Raw genomic sequence first — 17,271 nt, 5'->3', positions numbered from 1 at the left:
CATCCAATTTAGAAGTTAGAGTACTTTGTAGGTACATAACAGAAGGGAAACCCATTGCCTTTGAGAATTGGAAATAATATTTAAAATTGATCTTCCAACTGCTTCTTTAAGTCTAAATCAACCTAGAATTGTCTGGGCGATCACTTCATGCAATACAACTTCCTACCTGAAAAAAAGATGTACTGGGAGTTTCAGCACAGAAGCTGGGGACTCAGCTAACCTTTTATTATCCAATTTGTGATAGCATGTCAGAGCCTCATTTGCCAGCCAGACTCCTGTTGTGCCGGTAACTTCTTTTTACAAATAACAAATTGAAGATGATGGGTAGATTGGGACAGGTGAACTACTAACCCAATTGCATATACAATAGCTTTAACTAGAATTAACAGATACTCAACCTATCAAGCTAGCACATTTTAAGAGCTTGCAATTCCTGTGGTAAGCAATTGTCTGTATGACTGAACCTTAAAAACTTCTCTGCCCGTCCTTCAAGTTGGTAACTCAAATGCCACCCAAAATCGGACAGATTTAGCTTAACGTATGCCTAAATTTAATGCACAGATAAGCTGAGAAACTCTTTGTTCCATAGTAATGTGGATGCTGAGTATTTACATCAATCCCCCCCCCCCCCCAACCCCCTCCTTCCCCCCCAAAAAATCAGGTCTCTGTTTTTATTCCCGTCCACCTATTTCTTATAACCAATGATCTTGTGTGGGGGATGCTCAGGAATATATCTGTTCTGGGTGCTACACTTGGTTATGTTATCTCAAGCTATAATGAATCCAGTTGCTTAAAAATGAAATAAGCAAAATAAGTGTATATTCACTAATCTTGTGTTTTTCTAACCTTCTCTTTATCTTAAATATCCCAAATAGACTCTCTCTCTCTTTTTTTTTTTTTTTTTAAAGCAACTGCCACTGTATCTGTTATTGTTATGGATGTTATGGATAACTTATCTTTAAAAACAAATTGAGTCCAAGAGTTCAAGCTAGAAAATTGCATTTTGGCTGAATGGGTGAGTCTTCTAGTTTAAAGATATAGCATTAAGACAGTGGTGTCTAGGTTATGTATCTGTAAAAAACATATTGATTTTTAATAAATATAATGTACCAGTCACTTTGTAATAGCAAAGACAGATACAACATAGTGCAAGACTCCTGATCATTTTATATACACTTTGGTATATGCACAGACATATATAATTTTATAATCCAATAAGAATACCTTGCACAAACTAAAAATGGTATGTGCAATAGGTATATACACAAATATAAACATGTACATATATATATGAAAAGGTCTTCTTGTCCTTTGTTATTTATCCATTTCTGATTCTAGACTACTTTCAAACACAATTTTTTCTTTCTGGGGGCAAGATATTTTGTGGATTATTTATGTATTTTATATTTCAGCAGATAGTACAGCAAGAGTAAGACAGTATTGCAAAATATCATGTTTTTAACAGGAAGAATCCAGGATCACAGGAAAATAAATAAACAAATAAATAAAATCTGACTGTAAACTAATCTCTCCCTAAACACTAAAAGTCAGTTTATAGGGACTAGAGAGTTTCTATGAGTTCTGTGTGACTAGAGAGCTTCTGTGTCTACAGTTTTTAACTACCCATTAACATTGCTATTCCTTTCTCATCTCCCTAACCACAGTTGTGCAAGGGGAACACACCAAATTCATCCAGTTATATGGAAAGTAACTGATCTCACTCCTTTCCTGGTCTGACAGGCAGTCTGATTCTCAAAAGCAAATTTCAATACAAACACATCATACACACAGTTATATAAATGTGTACATCACAGAAAGTATTCCTACGTAGTTATTTCCTCTAACGGCAACCCCATGGGATGGGAACAACCACTTTCCTGATTCTGTGCCAGTGTGCTGAATGGAATGGAAAAATCCTCAATCACTGATCAGAATCTGTTCCCTACTTTAAGTAAAGATATTTAAAACACATTTCTTATCCACAAGTTAATGAGTAAATAATGTAATACTGCTAAATAAGGGTAGAAATAAATTTTAAGGACTGTATGGGACACAGCCTGCATGTCAGGGAAGGTTAGAAGTTTTAAAGTGTAAATCACCAAATGTCCTATGCTACTTAGAAAAATGTTTTAATGTGGGTTTTCTATTGAATGGAAAGAAAGTAATTAGTTCTGAAAATCAAGAGATGCTTTGATGCAAGGAAAAGTATTACTAGTTTGAGTTTTTCCATTTTAGACACTATTACTTGGGGAAAGCAAAATGGAGAATAATGAGGAGCTACATGACACTGGAGGGGAACATGAACATATAGCTGCTTCTGCAGATATTTTAGATTGAATGTACTGGATCTTTCCAGATCTCAGGAGCTAAAGAATACTGATCTTTTTTAGTAGCTGGATACCACAAACAAGCAAACCAGGGTAACTAAAAGCTCTTGTTTGGACCCGTGATCCAAATGGTCTTTAGAATGAGAAAAAGTAAACACCTGAAAAAAAAAAAAGAAAAAAAAAGTGGTGGTTTTAGCTATCACCTGACACAGAGGTCATTAACCTTCATGAGCTCATGCAAGCGGAATGTAGAAGGAAAGGAAGAGAGAATTTTATTTTTATTTTTATTTTTCTCTGAGAGTACTTGATGTTATTTTTTCTTAGTATCTGAAGGAATGGTACTAAAACTCTGCTAAAGTGGAATTGCACTGCTCAGAGAAAGGAGTTGGACCCAGTGGAATTGCAGTGATATAAAAGCTGAACATTAGAGGAATGAGGTCTGGGTCTCACTCATTTACAGTAAATGTTCCTATTCCCAAAGCACTGGGAAGTAGATGCAAGTATTAGATGCAACCTTATGTCTTCGACTCTAAAAGGTGGATGAGATAGTCCAAAAAAGTGTTGTCACAGAACAATAAGTCTTCATATAAAAATTTGCTGAAAACTTGGTCAGTCAGAGAGGGAAATTGGAAGGCCCACATTTCCCAATGCAATAAAAGAGAGGTTCGGGATTTTAATTCAGAACAATCCTCATCTCCTCAATAAGTGAGATGTTAGAAGATGGAGATTCCCTGAATATTGGAAAAAAAAAAAAAAAAAAGGCAGCATAAAATTGATTTTACTTTCTGACCATAATCTCTTGTAGACAGGTAAGCTGTAGTTCCACTGTGCTCTGCAAATTGCTTTTAATTTAAGCACACAAAGTCAGATCATAGAATCATAGAATCATTTAGGTTGGAAAAGACCTCTCAGATCATCAAGTCCAACCGTTAACCTAGCACTGCCAAGTCTACCACTAAACCATCTACACACCTCCGGGGACGGTGACTCAACCACTTCCCCAGGCAGCCTATTCTTATGCCACATAGCCCCTCCAGTGAACAATTTTTTTCCTAATATCCAACCTAAACATCCCGTGTCACAACTTGAGGCCATTTCCTTTTGTCCTATTGCTTGTTTCCTGGGAGAAGAGAATGACCCCCACCCCGCTACAACCTCCTTTGAGGTAGTTGTAGAGAGTGACAAGGTCTCCCTGAGCCTTCTTTTCTCTAGGCTAAACAACCCCAGTTCCCCCAGCTGCTCCTCATAAGACTTGGTCTTTAGACCCTTCACCAGCTTTATTGCCCTTCTTTGGACACGTTCCAGATTATAAACTAGTAAGCCCAACTGGACCTTCACTAGCTCCATGTGGAGCCACTTTAGGCATCTTTATAGTTGTTACAGGGTTTCTTCATAAACCAAATAGTCTCCCAGCAAATACTTGCTAAAACTCTGTATTTTCAGAACTTTTTTCAGTCTCCTAATAAACAGAATGAGAGAACAATTGAAAAAAGAAAAAAAATCAGTTTGTATAGATATCTCTACTCAACTATACAACCAAATAAAAGACAGTGGTTTTCTATATCCTCTAATCTGTAAAGAGATAAAGATAGCTTTCAGACCTGTTATTTACTTCAAAATGTAATAGTAATCCAAAGGAATGTGCTTTGATTACTTCATACAACAAGCGAGCTCCCATATTATGGTGCAGTGATTCAGCATAGCTGATAAGATCAATGCCAATATGTCTGCAATAAATAAGGTAAAGGTGGAGTATTCTTTACTGAAAGATTAGTATTCATTGTGCACACTGCATTCTAAGTGGAAAATACCATGTCATTTATGATTTAAAGCATGTTTTGGTATCATAATAGATGTTTCAAAAAAGAACAAAATATATATTAAAAATAATCATAGTGCTGTTTTTGTTTAATAGTAAAATAAGCAAACAAAACATAACAAAACAACACTATCGAAAAACAGTCATCTTATCACTACAAATTAACAAATTATTCCTTAGAATATTCCTCAGAAGGCTTCATTAAAATACCTTTAAAAAGGTAAAATCAACTTTCATGTTCCTCTATCTGATCTTTTCTTAAAATTTATATCTCATAATTTACATCCACAGATTATTTGGATCAATGCATTAATGCCATTGGTGACAGGCTTCTTTGACTGCTCTTCAGACAATAGTATTTTGCACATGGATTCTTGTACGAAAAGAGTTGCTCCTCACATAGCACCTCCTTTAAGGCATTCACATATCACTTATCTCATTACTGAACTGTAGAGAAACCACAAAATAAGCAATGGCAACAGTTTTACATGCAAAGATCAAAAATAAAAATTTCAAATTAGTTTTCATAAGCTGATAGTTGTCAAACTGGTCACTTATTTATTTAACAGAGTGTACTCTGTATCTAGTCCTGGAAAGACACAGGCTATCCATATATCTTTTTAAAAAAAGCTTTGTCATTTTGACTTCGCTGAGATTCTGAATGTCCTTCTGAAACTCCATGATCACCAGAATTCCCACTGGCATTCAAGCACAAAGCTGCCTTCATAATGATGCTGTCAATCTATAAGCCCAGCAGTGGCTGTGGTCTTTTTGAAAGCTGGAGGTATGGAGACTCTCCATCTTGAATTCCAGTGCTTCCTTAACCATGTTAATCTGAATTCAGTTCTCTACCGTATAGTTTACTGCACTGCCTAGCCTATGGGCTGGAACTAGCATCTGCTCAGCTATCTTTTAGCATGTGAGGAGAAGGCTGTATGACAATTTACACCTCAAGTACACATTAAGAGTTGCTTGGCCACACATGCCTGCTCTTGTCCCTAACAGTTGTGTTTCTCAGACTTTTTGCAAATACGATCCTTTTTATTTGTCTAAAGGTAAGCATGGGTTTACCATCCCCTTATCAATATTTTTTTTACAATATTTTGCAATCCTCAGCATCCGGTTAACTCCTGAGAGCTGCAATACATTATTTGACAAGCAATGTATGGATAAGTGTTGGCTAAGGGTTCTGGGACCAAGATTCAGAAGAATGATTAACCAAAAAATAAGTTTCTGGTTTGATGAAATTAAAAGCATTTGAGGTTGTGGCTCTCAGAAGGAAGAAAATGTTGAATTGTTTGATGTCAAAACACAGATAAGTGGTTTGGGAAACTCAGAAGAATAAAAGAATTAGAATCCTACGTGCTGCTTTTTGTCAATTATAACAGAAATGTTTCAGAAGCATCAGTTAGAATAAAAATTTGGCTAACAATCACTCCATTTTCTGCATCATCCTTCTGGAATGTTACTATTCAAAGAAAAGGAGAGGAGAAGTGGTAGTGCTCTAAAGAAAAGAAGTATGGCTATATGAAAAAGGCTTAATCCTTCAAATTGCTGAGTATTCTGGCTTTATTCCACTTAAATTTCCTTTAAATCCTTGTACTATGAACTAAAAAATTTAGCACAGAAGAGTCAAAGTAAGTTGCATGCTTCAGACATACAAGGATCAAATAACAAGAAATAGCAGGAAAAGCCAAATACTGAAACTGAAATTCAAGCTCTGACTATGGTCTTCTGACCTCTGTACACAAAAGAACTTCACACTCATTTATAGTCTCATTAAAGCTTAGCTCAGCTCTCAGTGCTTTACTGGATTGTGTTCCACTGTCTAAAGATCTAGTAGGAACAAGGAGGTACCATGTTTTTCAACTGGAAAAATGATTTAGTTTCACTTTTTGCTAAAGATTCTCTTTAGAACACCTTGCATTTAGAAATCTTACGCTGAGATTAAAAAAAAAAAAAAAAAGGTACATCTGTGTGTTTATTTGTTCATATTTCAAGGAACTAAAAAAAAAATATTTAAAATTACCAAAAATATTAAAAATTACCAATCGCTCTCTCAAAAAAAAAAAAAAAAAAGTCTAAAATGTCTCTAATGTTACTTATTCAAGGAATTTCAAATGTCCCTTTTGAACTCCAAATGAAGACTACGCCAGACTCTTTCAAACTTTCAAATGCCAGATGACAAAATTACAGACTCACCTATTTCTGTGGAAATTCTTTCCAAATCTATTTCCCGCCAGCTGTCTCTCACCTGAACAGTTCAAAGTCTGCCTGGTGCTTACGTTGATGCCAAGTGATCTGCAATTACAGCTCGTTTAACTTGTAAGCTACTATTAGGTCTGAGATTTGTATAAGACAACTTTTAAGTCTAGGAAATTCCTTCCTTCCTTTAAGGAAGACTTTCACACCAAAGGAGAAACATGGAAATGTAGATGACCCAAATTCATATCCGTAACTCCCACATGGACTTTGCAGTGCCCATTTTTCCTTACTCTGTGCTACACTTCAGTTGCAACATAAAACAAGCATCCGGTGTCATTGCAACAGAAGATTGGGATCACCTCCTCCTCCTTGGTCACTTGGGGCTTTCAGTCCTGAGTTTTATGCTCAGATTTCCTATCCAACGTGCAGGACAAAATCAGATATGCTGTGAATCTGACTGAAAAGCTGCATAAACAGAATAGAAAAAATGCAGACAACAGCAAAGATTAGATGCCTAACTGAATGACCTAAACAAGAACAAACTTGAAAAGAGAAAACAAAAAGAGAAACAAATTTCTTCATGAAATACATTGACATTTTTCAATGCCAGAAGAAATTGTTCCAGAACTACTTTTTCATCTCACATTTCCCCTTCGTGAAAGAGTTATTTGGCTTTGTCACACTGCTACAATAGAAATTTTTCTTGCTGAACTTCAAAACTAACATTGTAGATGCAGCTGGAAGTACTTGAGTGCCAGGGACTTCAGCAACAAGAGATCTGCAGACCTGTAGGTGTTAACGGTTTGCTAAGTTTTCCTGGAAGTTTCAGTCTTTTCAGTTCATGGTAAAATTATTCTAATCGTCCTTCTCTGGGTTGTTGTTTGCTTTTATTTGATTTTAACTCATTCTCATTTGTGTTCAAAAGAATGAGTAACGCATGAAAAGTGCAGCCACAATTTGCCAGACAATTTAAAATCAATTCAGGAAAAATTTCAATGAAAACTGAAAGATAGCATTACTTTTTGAGTTTTTTTTTTTTTTTTTTAAGGAGAAAAAAAAGATTTTAAGAGAATACAAGTCATAAAAGAGTTGTGACATGGGCCTTTGCAGTCATTTCCTCAGAGGAGAGTAGAATACACACAGATAACGTTGCTCTGATATCTAGGATGGCTTCTTCACGAGAAAATATTAAGGAATGGAAAACAAACGTTATTTTAACTGTCAGATTGATTCTCTCAATGGCTATAATTAATCACAGTTAAAGCTATAAAGTCACTGAGAGCTCTCTCTTAAGGAGGTTATATGGTAATGAAACAAAGTTATTCTCGCTCATGTTACTTTCATAAATCGTCAGCAAATATACATGTACATGAGCTGTCTTCCAGCTGAGCTTTTCAGGAGTTAATAAGCCATTTAAAGCTATTTAATGCTGGGAAAGCAAAAACATAAATGGCCTTTGAACCCTGCAAGGACATTTTCTCTTTGAGAAATTTATTTTTTGCTTAAGGATGGTTCAGAGTCATATGCATAGCGTAATGTTTCACCACTGAATGTCATCTTAGATATAAGTAGGATCCAGGAATTCATCTCTTGTCTGAATTTGCATTAGGCTATGTTGCAGCAATAGTTGTAACATGATACTGTAGAAAAATATAGGCAGAGGGTCTATATGGTACATTAATAGAGGATATTTTTAGAGGAGATTAAAAAAGGAGATTTTTACCAATTGATTGTGTATACAAATCCAGTGTCATGACAAAGTTTTATTTCATGTAAAACAGTTCAGGTGTGGCAGAGTTTTTCCCAGTATGGACACTTCTGCTTCATCTTATCTCTGGCCTGTCCAGTGTCATGACAGTTTTATTTCATGTAAAACAGTTCAGGTGTGGCAGAGTTTTTCCCAGTATGGACACTTGTGCTTCATCTTATCTCTGGCCTGAAGGGGTATTTGGAATTTTTTTACTACTGTTGTTACCTTGTATCTGCAACATGAACAAATGTTAGAATCATTGGAGCTGCTCATTTCTGGTTTTAAAGTAATACAGCCCATATTCAATCCATTTAACAGTAACTTATTTCTCCAAATACTCATCTAGCAGCCTAAACACAGCTGCACCTCACTCATAAGTAACTGTCAGAATGACTCCAAGAAACCTTTAAGAGTGCAGAAGAGAGCAGTTTCTATGCTGTTTGGGATCTGGACAGCAAAGGTGAAGGTCTTACAGAGGCACAAAAATGTACTGAAGCTATCTTTGCTCTTTTTCCATTTCCATCTCTGTCAAGGGACTGAGCACAAATTGACTGCAATTCCAAATATGATTTTATATTTCTTTGGACAATGTCCAGATGTATACTTCTGGTTCCCTAGTTATATGGACACAGGTAGCCTTGATGTTGGGAAGTACTCTTCCTCCTCCCCCTCGCCTTTTTTTTTTTTTTTTTTTCAGAGCTCTTCAACTTTCTAGCTTAATTTATCTCCAATTTATAGGAATTTAACTGATGGGAAGTGTAGCGCACGCAATATTAAATAATGGACCAAAAGATACCTTTCTAACCCCTGCGAGTGTTGCACAGCTGTAGTTGATTGTTAAATCTTAGATTCTTCTAAACTTAGATTCTTCTAAGCTATTGGTTGTTACTGGTGATTATAATATATCAATGATTCTGAAGTGTTCTAAAAGTGTTCTACTTCTAAAGAGCAGAATAAGAGGAATATTTTTTTCTTAGAGCAAGTATGTACTCAGTATTAATCTCTGAGCATACAAGTTTTAATCATTTACTACTCAATTTTCAAAGTAAGTGCAGGCTGTGAATTTGCTATATCTTGTGTTTTCCCCGAAAACTCTTCCTATTTATTTTTTTCTACTGATGCATAAAAATCATAGGTTGTTGCTTGCTGACAGCACAAGGCTACCTTTTCATTCTAAAAGACAAAGGTCAATACTATGTTTGTCACACTCAGGTAAAATTTCTGTGCTGTTTTCTTTCTGTCTATATTTCTGCTGTCAAGAGAAGAGTAAAGGATCCTCTTTTTGTGTTTGTGTGTGCTGAAAATTACTACTTAATATATAGAGAGAATACACTTGCTGTGCAAGGAGACAAGATACAGAACTATTGGTAGCTTCCACTTGTCCTCATAACATGCGATGCAAAACATAGCAGACATTTTTGCTTAAAGTACCTGAAAATGACTTCAGAAACTCCGAGTTTTGTTTTCTTTGTGTCCACCACCCACCTCCACACCTGCCAATATCTGACAAGGCCATCATTTCATAGATTTAAAAGTATCAAAGTTTCTTTTTAGAAATCTACTTCTAGAGAAGCTGAGCTAAACAGGCTTTCCTTCCATTGTTACATTTTTTTTTTTTTTTTTTTCCCCCTGTGAAATTCATGCTAATATAAATTCCACAGAGCTGCTGCCTTGGTTTACCAGTTGGTTTAGAAACTCCAAATTTGTGGCTTCTAAGCTTCCAATACAATGAGGAGGATCCTGTAGGTCCTGTCATCATTTGCCTCCTTGGCACTACAGATCCTGGAAGCCCCCGGTATCCACATCTTCCAGGCACAGTCTACCTGGCAAGTCCACTTAGGATTCACAAACTGAGCCCCTTTTCCAGGAAAGTGTGCTCCTTTGCCCATCTCAAAGCCAAAAACTGCATCCAGGAGGCAATCTACCACTAACTGCAAGTCAGATTGCATTGGAATTACACCTAAAATTCATCTGAAATGCAACCTGATTGAAATTGTTCTTTCCTGAAAAACATTTCTTTAACTGGAACATTTCCATTCCTTTAAGCTTTTCAGAGTTTCTGCAATGATGTTAGTCTTACTGAGTGCTATCTGGGCCTTAACTCCCAGGTTAGCCTCATATGAATATGTCTCTTCCTTCGTTTCCCCCCTAACACTCAGCTTCCAGGCCCATGTACATACCTTCAATTCATACATGTATATAGAGGGATATGTTTTATGGTGAAGATCTTTACCATGGTTATAGTGGCAATTGCAAGAGGATGTGTTTGTCTACTGCAGATGATTCTGGGAAAAACAGCAATGGTTGCTATTCGAACCATCTTGCTTAAATCCTTATACAAATCTAAAGCCAGTGGCAGACAAAGATAAAAGTGCTTCATGGTCTTTTATTCATGTTTGACAGCTGAATTTTACTGCTTATAGAGACTAAGTTAGACAGGTTTTCCTTATTTGTTTGTTTACTTATTTACTTATGTATTTTCTGGCCTTTGACCAAGCTATGCAAGTTTTAAATATTGCGGTTCAAAGGTTAGATTCTCTGTTACCCTGAATCTTGGGTATTCAGTTATGCTTAAGTGAAGTAAGTGTTATATTCTGTTCTAGAAGCATTTTGTGTTTACTTTTCATTGATGTAAATACAAATTGAAAGCCTCTATATTTGATGTTTACAAACTGTTGATTACAGATTAGAGATATAAAGAAAGAAATCATTCACCGAAACAAAGAAGCTCAGAGCACATTTAGTCACGAGAAACAAAATGCACATAAAGCTTTTAAGCCTAACAATTGATGTTTATCTTCCTTGTGCAATTAGCTAAGAAAACATTTCCAGTCAGTTAATATGAATAGATGAGGGGACAAGTTTATCATCCTATGTTTAATTGTCCATTGTATAATGCAATAAATCTATATTCCAAGGAACGCTTTGGAATGAAATCACTGAATATATTTCAGAGTTCTGAAATTGTTATTGATTCAAGCAAGTTTTTACCAAATTGTACATATGCAAAAAACACTTCATACTGGAAAGCACCTGGGTGTAATGCAATAATCTGCAGAATGATATCAATAGCATAGTTTAAGGCCATAACCTCCCATAATTGAAAAGATGTGTCACATTTGCAGTCAGACTATTTATTATATTCTATTTCTCAGTGATACCTGCAAACATATATATTTGTTCGCTTCTTTCATTAGAAGAGAACCTTCACTTCCTTTTAGAGATTTGGTGATAGATGTTGCAGTGATTTAATTCATTATATCCTGAAGTCACTGGAGTTTGTTTGAGTTTGGCTTCACAGTGAAGTAGTAGGGCAGGATCTTGCCTTTAAATCCAGAAATTAATCACAATGGTTGTTTCCTAGATCAGGCACCAACTTGATTTCTCTTAGTCTTCTGTTGAGTGCCTTTTCCAACATCATTCCTCTGCCGCTGACACCACAGTAAAATATCCAGACCCAGAGTAGTCATAGTCACCACAATGACTTTTAATTTTTGAGTACTTCCTGCTTCTCCACGTCTCTTCTGCTAAGCTGCTTCAAAGAGTTCCCCACTTTCTCTTTTCTCCAGTCCTCTCCCTCAGCCCTCTGGAACTCTTTATCTCTTGTACCAAGAAATACTCCTCAGCAATTGCAGTGTATTTTAGCACTGCCCACTACATGCTAGATTGATGCCATCAACTCAATTCACATAAGCAATCAAACTATCAAATGGCAATAACTTTTCATCACTGATGATCTGGACTATATTCAATCTGTTTATTTTGTGATGGTTCAGGATTTATTACTGACATTCTGAAATATACAGCCTTCTTGAAGCTGTTGTGTGCATGGCTGTAAAGGTAATTTCTTTTTCACTGCAGATATATATACCACAATTTCCAGAGCTTACCTCTGTAAGTGGTCAGAAGAAAATTTTCTTAAAGAAATTTCTTCAAGGAAATGCCTTGAAGAAAGAAATTTTCTACTTAACTAGTTGAAAACTGTTAAAGGTTTTTGAAAATGTCACTTGAATCACAAATACAAATACAAAAAAAAAATCCTCAAAATGTTTGAGTAGAGGCTGTGATATACTGTGTCTATAATGGTTGGATGCTTTTTAGTAAATTGATCAAAATATTTTGGTTTAACTTAACACTGCTTATACCACAAACTATTCTTTGAGCGCTTCATTTTAGTGTTTTCTAATAAATTTTTGGAAATATTAATACACTGGGCATATAACATTTCCCACATTTTTCACCTGATTCTTAAAGAATTGTGGAGTCTTCCTAAAGAAATGAATTTTCAAGCAGAAATTCAGTAGAATTACAGAAAAAAAAATAATTAAGAAAACCCACCATGATTTCTCCCCAGAGGAAATGAATACAATTAGGGATCATCTTATTTGGTGTCTCCATGTTGATATGTGCTTCTCAGCTGCCAAATGCTTCCATGTCTCACAACAACTTTTTTTTTTTTTTGTGAAACCCTTCTATTGACTTTTCATTTTTGCTTCTTTTGAACCAGAATAGTTTCCAAAGGCTATCTATGATTTTCCTCTTTTGCATCTTTATATTCATCTATTTTTAAATAGTGTTAATAATTTTACAGAGGAGAAACAAATGGCATATGCACCATTGTAATAACTACATTGTGCTGTAATAACTACATAAGAACATGTGCTGTGACAAATACATGCAGTCAGGAAAACTGGATTTATTTATAATCTGATGAGGAAATAAAGGTAAAAAAACAATGTATGCAAATCAAATAAATTAACCATTAACATTTAAGTAATATAGAGTTTTGCAAAAAAATGAATATATTAAATGTACATGAAGAAGTGTAGCTGTTATTGTAAAATCCTTTGGGCAAGGCCAATATTTCCAAAGTAACATAAACTCCAGTATAAATATGCAATGCAGAACTGCTACCAACTAACTCCAGAAATCCCTTCCATGACTGATTGGTTTCAGATATATTCAAAATGACAGAAATTGACTGCCTCTTGTGTTAACTAGCAGAGTAACAAATTACATGCCACCACATTTTAAACAAAGAACTGGGCATCTTTACCTGAAAGAGAAACTGTTTTCAAGTCCAGTGTAGATAAGTTGCTGCTTCATAAAAGCAAAGTGTATTCATGTTGTTAAAAGCCTTATATGCCTTATTGTGATGCCAGTAGAGGTCACTAACAACTGCTCAGGATCACTTACATAGAGCAGCTCCAGGTTCATGATCATTTATGCAGATGTAAGTCAAATCATAATGAATGTAATATTTTCTGAGCCTTTGTTTTCCAAATCAGTTAATGCCTTTTTTTCAATAAAGAGGATGCTTTGCTGGACTTTCCATTTTCTTGCCAGGTGATTTTAGATGACTGTAAAATTTAATACATGACACTAAAGCTTGCTAAACCCTGAAAAAATGTATCACTTATAATACAAAGAAAAAGAGTAAAAAAGAAAAAGATATAAAAAGAAAGAAAAGCACAGTTTTTAGTGTGTATGATCTGTGGAGCTGATATGATAAAAGACTATTAGGAATAGATCTTCTTACACAGTGATTAATTGTCAGTGTGTCTGTATGGGCTGGATTTCCTGTGAGGGACTGGCATATAGTCTTCTATATGTAATATCAGCCACCATGGAAAACCAAAATGGTCTCATGATAGCAACATCAGAAAACAGCCGGGGAAGCAGAAACAAATTCCTAACTGTGTTGTAGATAGTTCGATCTTTTTTAAGTCTCAAATATTCATCATTTAGAAATGCAATAACAGTATTAGACAGGATTTAGTCAGCTATCTGGAAGTGTAACTTCTAAAGTTATATTTCTAAATATCTTCACCTGAGTTTCCTCCTCCTTTCAAAAAAAACCTAGAGCCCATTTGTTCTTAAAGATTTGGAAGGCAACTTTCTGACCCATGCTGAACTTTTAAACTCATAAGCTTCCTCAGTAGCATCTAGATACTTAGGAGTATGCCTACCTTTTGAACTGGGTCTGGCTGGGATGTTAAACTTTCCCTGCAGCAGCCCATACAGTGCTGTGCTCTGCACTTGTAGGTAGAACGGCACTGGTATCACACCAGTGCTTTTTCTATTGCTGAGTAGTGCTGGAACAGCACCAAGACTCCCTGCAAGTTCCCCCAGAGCCATTAGGCTGGGGGTGGGCAAGAGGTGGGGAGGGGACATCACCAGGGCAGCTGACCTAAACCAATTATTCCATACCATATGATGTCACACTCAGCAATGAAAGATGGGAAAGGGGAAGGAGAGGGGAACTCTTGTTATGGAGATGCCTGTCCTCCCAGACAACTGCTATGGGTATTGAGGCTCTTCTTCCCGGGACATGGCTGAACATTGCTCGTTGATGGGAAGTGGAAAATAATTAGTTCTGTGTGCTTTTTTTTTTTTTTTTCCTCTCTCTGTGCTTCTGCACATGCCTTTTCTTATTTTTTTTCCTCTTCCTTTTCCCTTTAATTCTATTATCCTTATTTCAATCCATGAGCCTTTGTTTTTCTTCCCAGCATACTTTCTTCTCCCCCTCTTCTTCTGAGGAGGGGAAGCGAGAGAGCGGTTGTGGTGGAGTTCAGCTGCTCAGCAAGGTAAAACCACCACACCTTTAAGTAGAATGAGGAAATTTACATTGAAAAAAATACTTAGGCTTTAACAAAGAAATAAATAAAAATAATTGTCACATTTCGTCATCATGATCTTAGTGATTCCTGGGAACTCTAGACCATGACTCAATCTACAAAAAAAAAAAAAAAAAGAAAAAAGAAAAAAGGAACAAAGTGTTTTTTTCACTCTAGAGGGAAGTATAGATCAAATACACAAATAGATACCATCAGAGAGAGAAGCTGACAGTGAAAAAAGAAGACAGTGAAAAGCTATAACCTAGCATGACAAGTCTTAGTACTTCAGAGGCCTACTAACAGAGGATATAAATAACTTGATAATTTCTTCAATACATAATTCTCATAAGAGAAATGTGACCTTTAAAGTTTAACAGGTATGTAGAGAGGACATCTTTCAGAGCTGACTAGTAATGGAAGCTCACCACTTGCTTAATATTCATTCTGAGTGGAAAAAAAAATAAAAAAAATCAGCCAACCAAACAGGCACTGCCTCATTCACATTGAGTCAGACACTAAAGATACCTTGTAGTACTTTATATTTCATAGTGCCCCTTGTATCATGTATGGGACTCAATGCAAGCACCACGTCTAGGTTAGAAACAGGCTGGGCTCCTTTCTTCTTCATTCCCTCTTCTCTGCCAAAGCACTCATCAAATAGTATGAGCTGATAATTTTTTCTAATCCCTTTCTAAGATGTTTAGTCTACCTGTCTCTGTGCTCAGTGGTCCACAGAAATAGTGGAAAAGTGAAAGTGCCCTTGCCAATGAAACATGACTTGGACAAGAAATAAAGGGGGGGGGGGGGGGGGGGGGGGGAAGCAGACAGAAAAAGATGTAGAAAAAGGGGCTGTGACATCATAAACCCATCTCTTGTTCCAAGTGGTGGACAGGATTTAATTGACAACTAGGAGAAACAACTAGATCAGATTTCCGTGGTCTGATAAACACATTGCTTAAACTGAAGTTAGAAATCACAAATAATTAGAAATTAGAAATTAGAATAGTTCACCTTGAAAGACCATCAAGTCCAACTCCCTGAGCACTTCAGGGATAACCAAAAGTTAAATCATATTATTAAGGTCATTCTCCAAAGGCCTATTGAACATTGACAGGCATGGGGCATCGACCATCCTGACAGGAAGTCTGGTCCTGGGTGCTTGACTACCCTCATGATGAAGAATTTTTTCCTAATCTCTAGTCTGAACCTCGTCTGGCACAGCTTTGTGCCATTTCCACTCATCCTATCATTGGTTACCAGGAAGAAGAGACCGGCACCTCCCTCTCCATTCCCCCTTCTCAGGAAGTTATAGAGAGCAATGAGGTCACCTCTTAGCTTCCTTTTCTCCAAACTCCACAACCGAAGTGTCCTCTTCCTCTCCTTATAGGACATGCCTTCCAGCTCTTTTACCATTTTTGTTGCCCATTTTTGTTTAAGTATCTTAAAATCCTTTTTGTACTGTGGAGCCCAGAACTGCACACAACATTCAAGGCGAGGCCACACTAATGCTGTATATAATATACCTCCAGACTCCCACAACCTTTGGGAAATTGTTGACAGGGGTCCAGCTATAATGTCCACTAAGTCGTTCAGTACTCCAGGGTGAATCCTGTCAGGCTCCATGGTCTTATGAACATTCAGTTGATACAACTCGTCCCTTACAATGTTGGTAACCACAAATAGAAATACACTGCTCCCCCAGTTGTGGCCCTCCAACTCAAGACCAACCAACCAAATATTTATCATTAATACTAAGAACGTAGAAAAAAAAATAGTGTTAAATGTCTCCACCTTTTCCTCATCCTTATTTGCTGGGTGACAATCTTACAACAAAGTATCAGTCCAATACATTTTGATACAACAAATAAGTCAATTGGACACAAGTCCAATACTTTGATACAACAAAGTATCAGTCCAATGTTTTCCTTAGACCTCCTCTTTCTGTTGACATACCTAAATCCGCCTAACTTTTTTTTTGCAGCACTCTGGCACCACTCTGACCATTGTCAACTCAAGTTGAGCTTTGGCTTTTCTTGTTTTCTCCCTTCAACTGCAGCTCTCTACTCTCCCTGTTAAGTCTGACCTTGCTTCCAGAGATCACACATTTTCTTGTTCCATGAGGAGTTCCCTGTTCAGCTAAACTGGTCTTCTGCCCCTCTTGTTTACTTGAGACACAGTGGGATTGCCTGCTCTTGTGCTTTCAAAAGGTGGTTCTTAAAAAGTGCCTGGTTCTTCTCCAGCTCTTATGGACCCCTGAACCCCTTAGAGCAAACTCCCAAGGGACTCTACTAACTAGCTCCCTGAGTAGCTTAAAGTTCACTCTCTTAAAATAGTTTTGCTCCTGAACATTGTACTGCTCAGGGTCAGTATTAGAAAACCTGACATAAAAGTGGTGGTACAAAAGTGACAGATTTCAGGGTTGACACTGTCATTATTAATTTTTAGTGAATAATTCTCCCAAGATGTCCAAGAAGGACATCTGTGATTTTATCATGTTAATGTTTGACACATTTCAATCATTTTGACTGCATCTCCTTTCTGGAATCTTGTATC

At 36.6% G+C, this 17,271-nt stretch overlaps 1 long non-coding RNA gene across 1 annotated transcript in view; it reads right to left on the bottom strand.

The window, feature by feature from the left end:
* LOC136790625 (uncharacterized) overlaps positions 1 to 14,957 on the bottom strand; it is a 28,307-nt gene extending 13,350 nt beyond the window's left edge. The window contains exon 1 of the long non-coding RNA XR_010830916.1: positions 14,071 to 14,957. This is a non-coding gene — a long non-coding RNA (uncharacterized lncRNA). The remainder of the gene's footprint in view (positions 1 to 14,070) is intronic.
* Positions 14,958 to 17,271: the final 2,314 nt, after the last annotated feature.

Source organism: Anser cygnoides, chromosome 4 (assembly GCF_040182565.1).
Source record: "Anser cygnoides isolate HZ-2024a breed goose chromosome 4, Taihu_goose_T2T_genome, whole genome shotgun sequence".
NCBI classification, from domain to species: Eukaryota; Metazoa; Chordata; class Aves; order Anseriformes; family Anatidae; genus Anser; species Anser cygnoides.
This window is presented reverse-complemented; position numbering and strand designations above follow the sequence as displayed.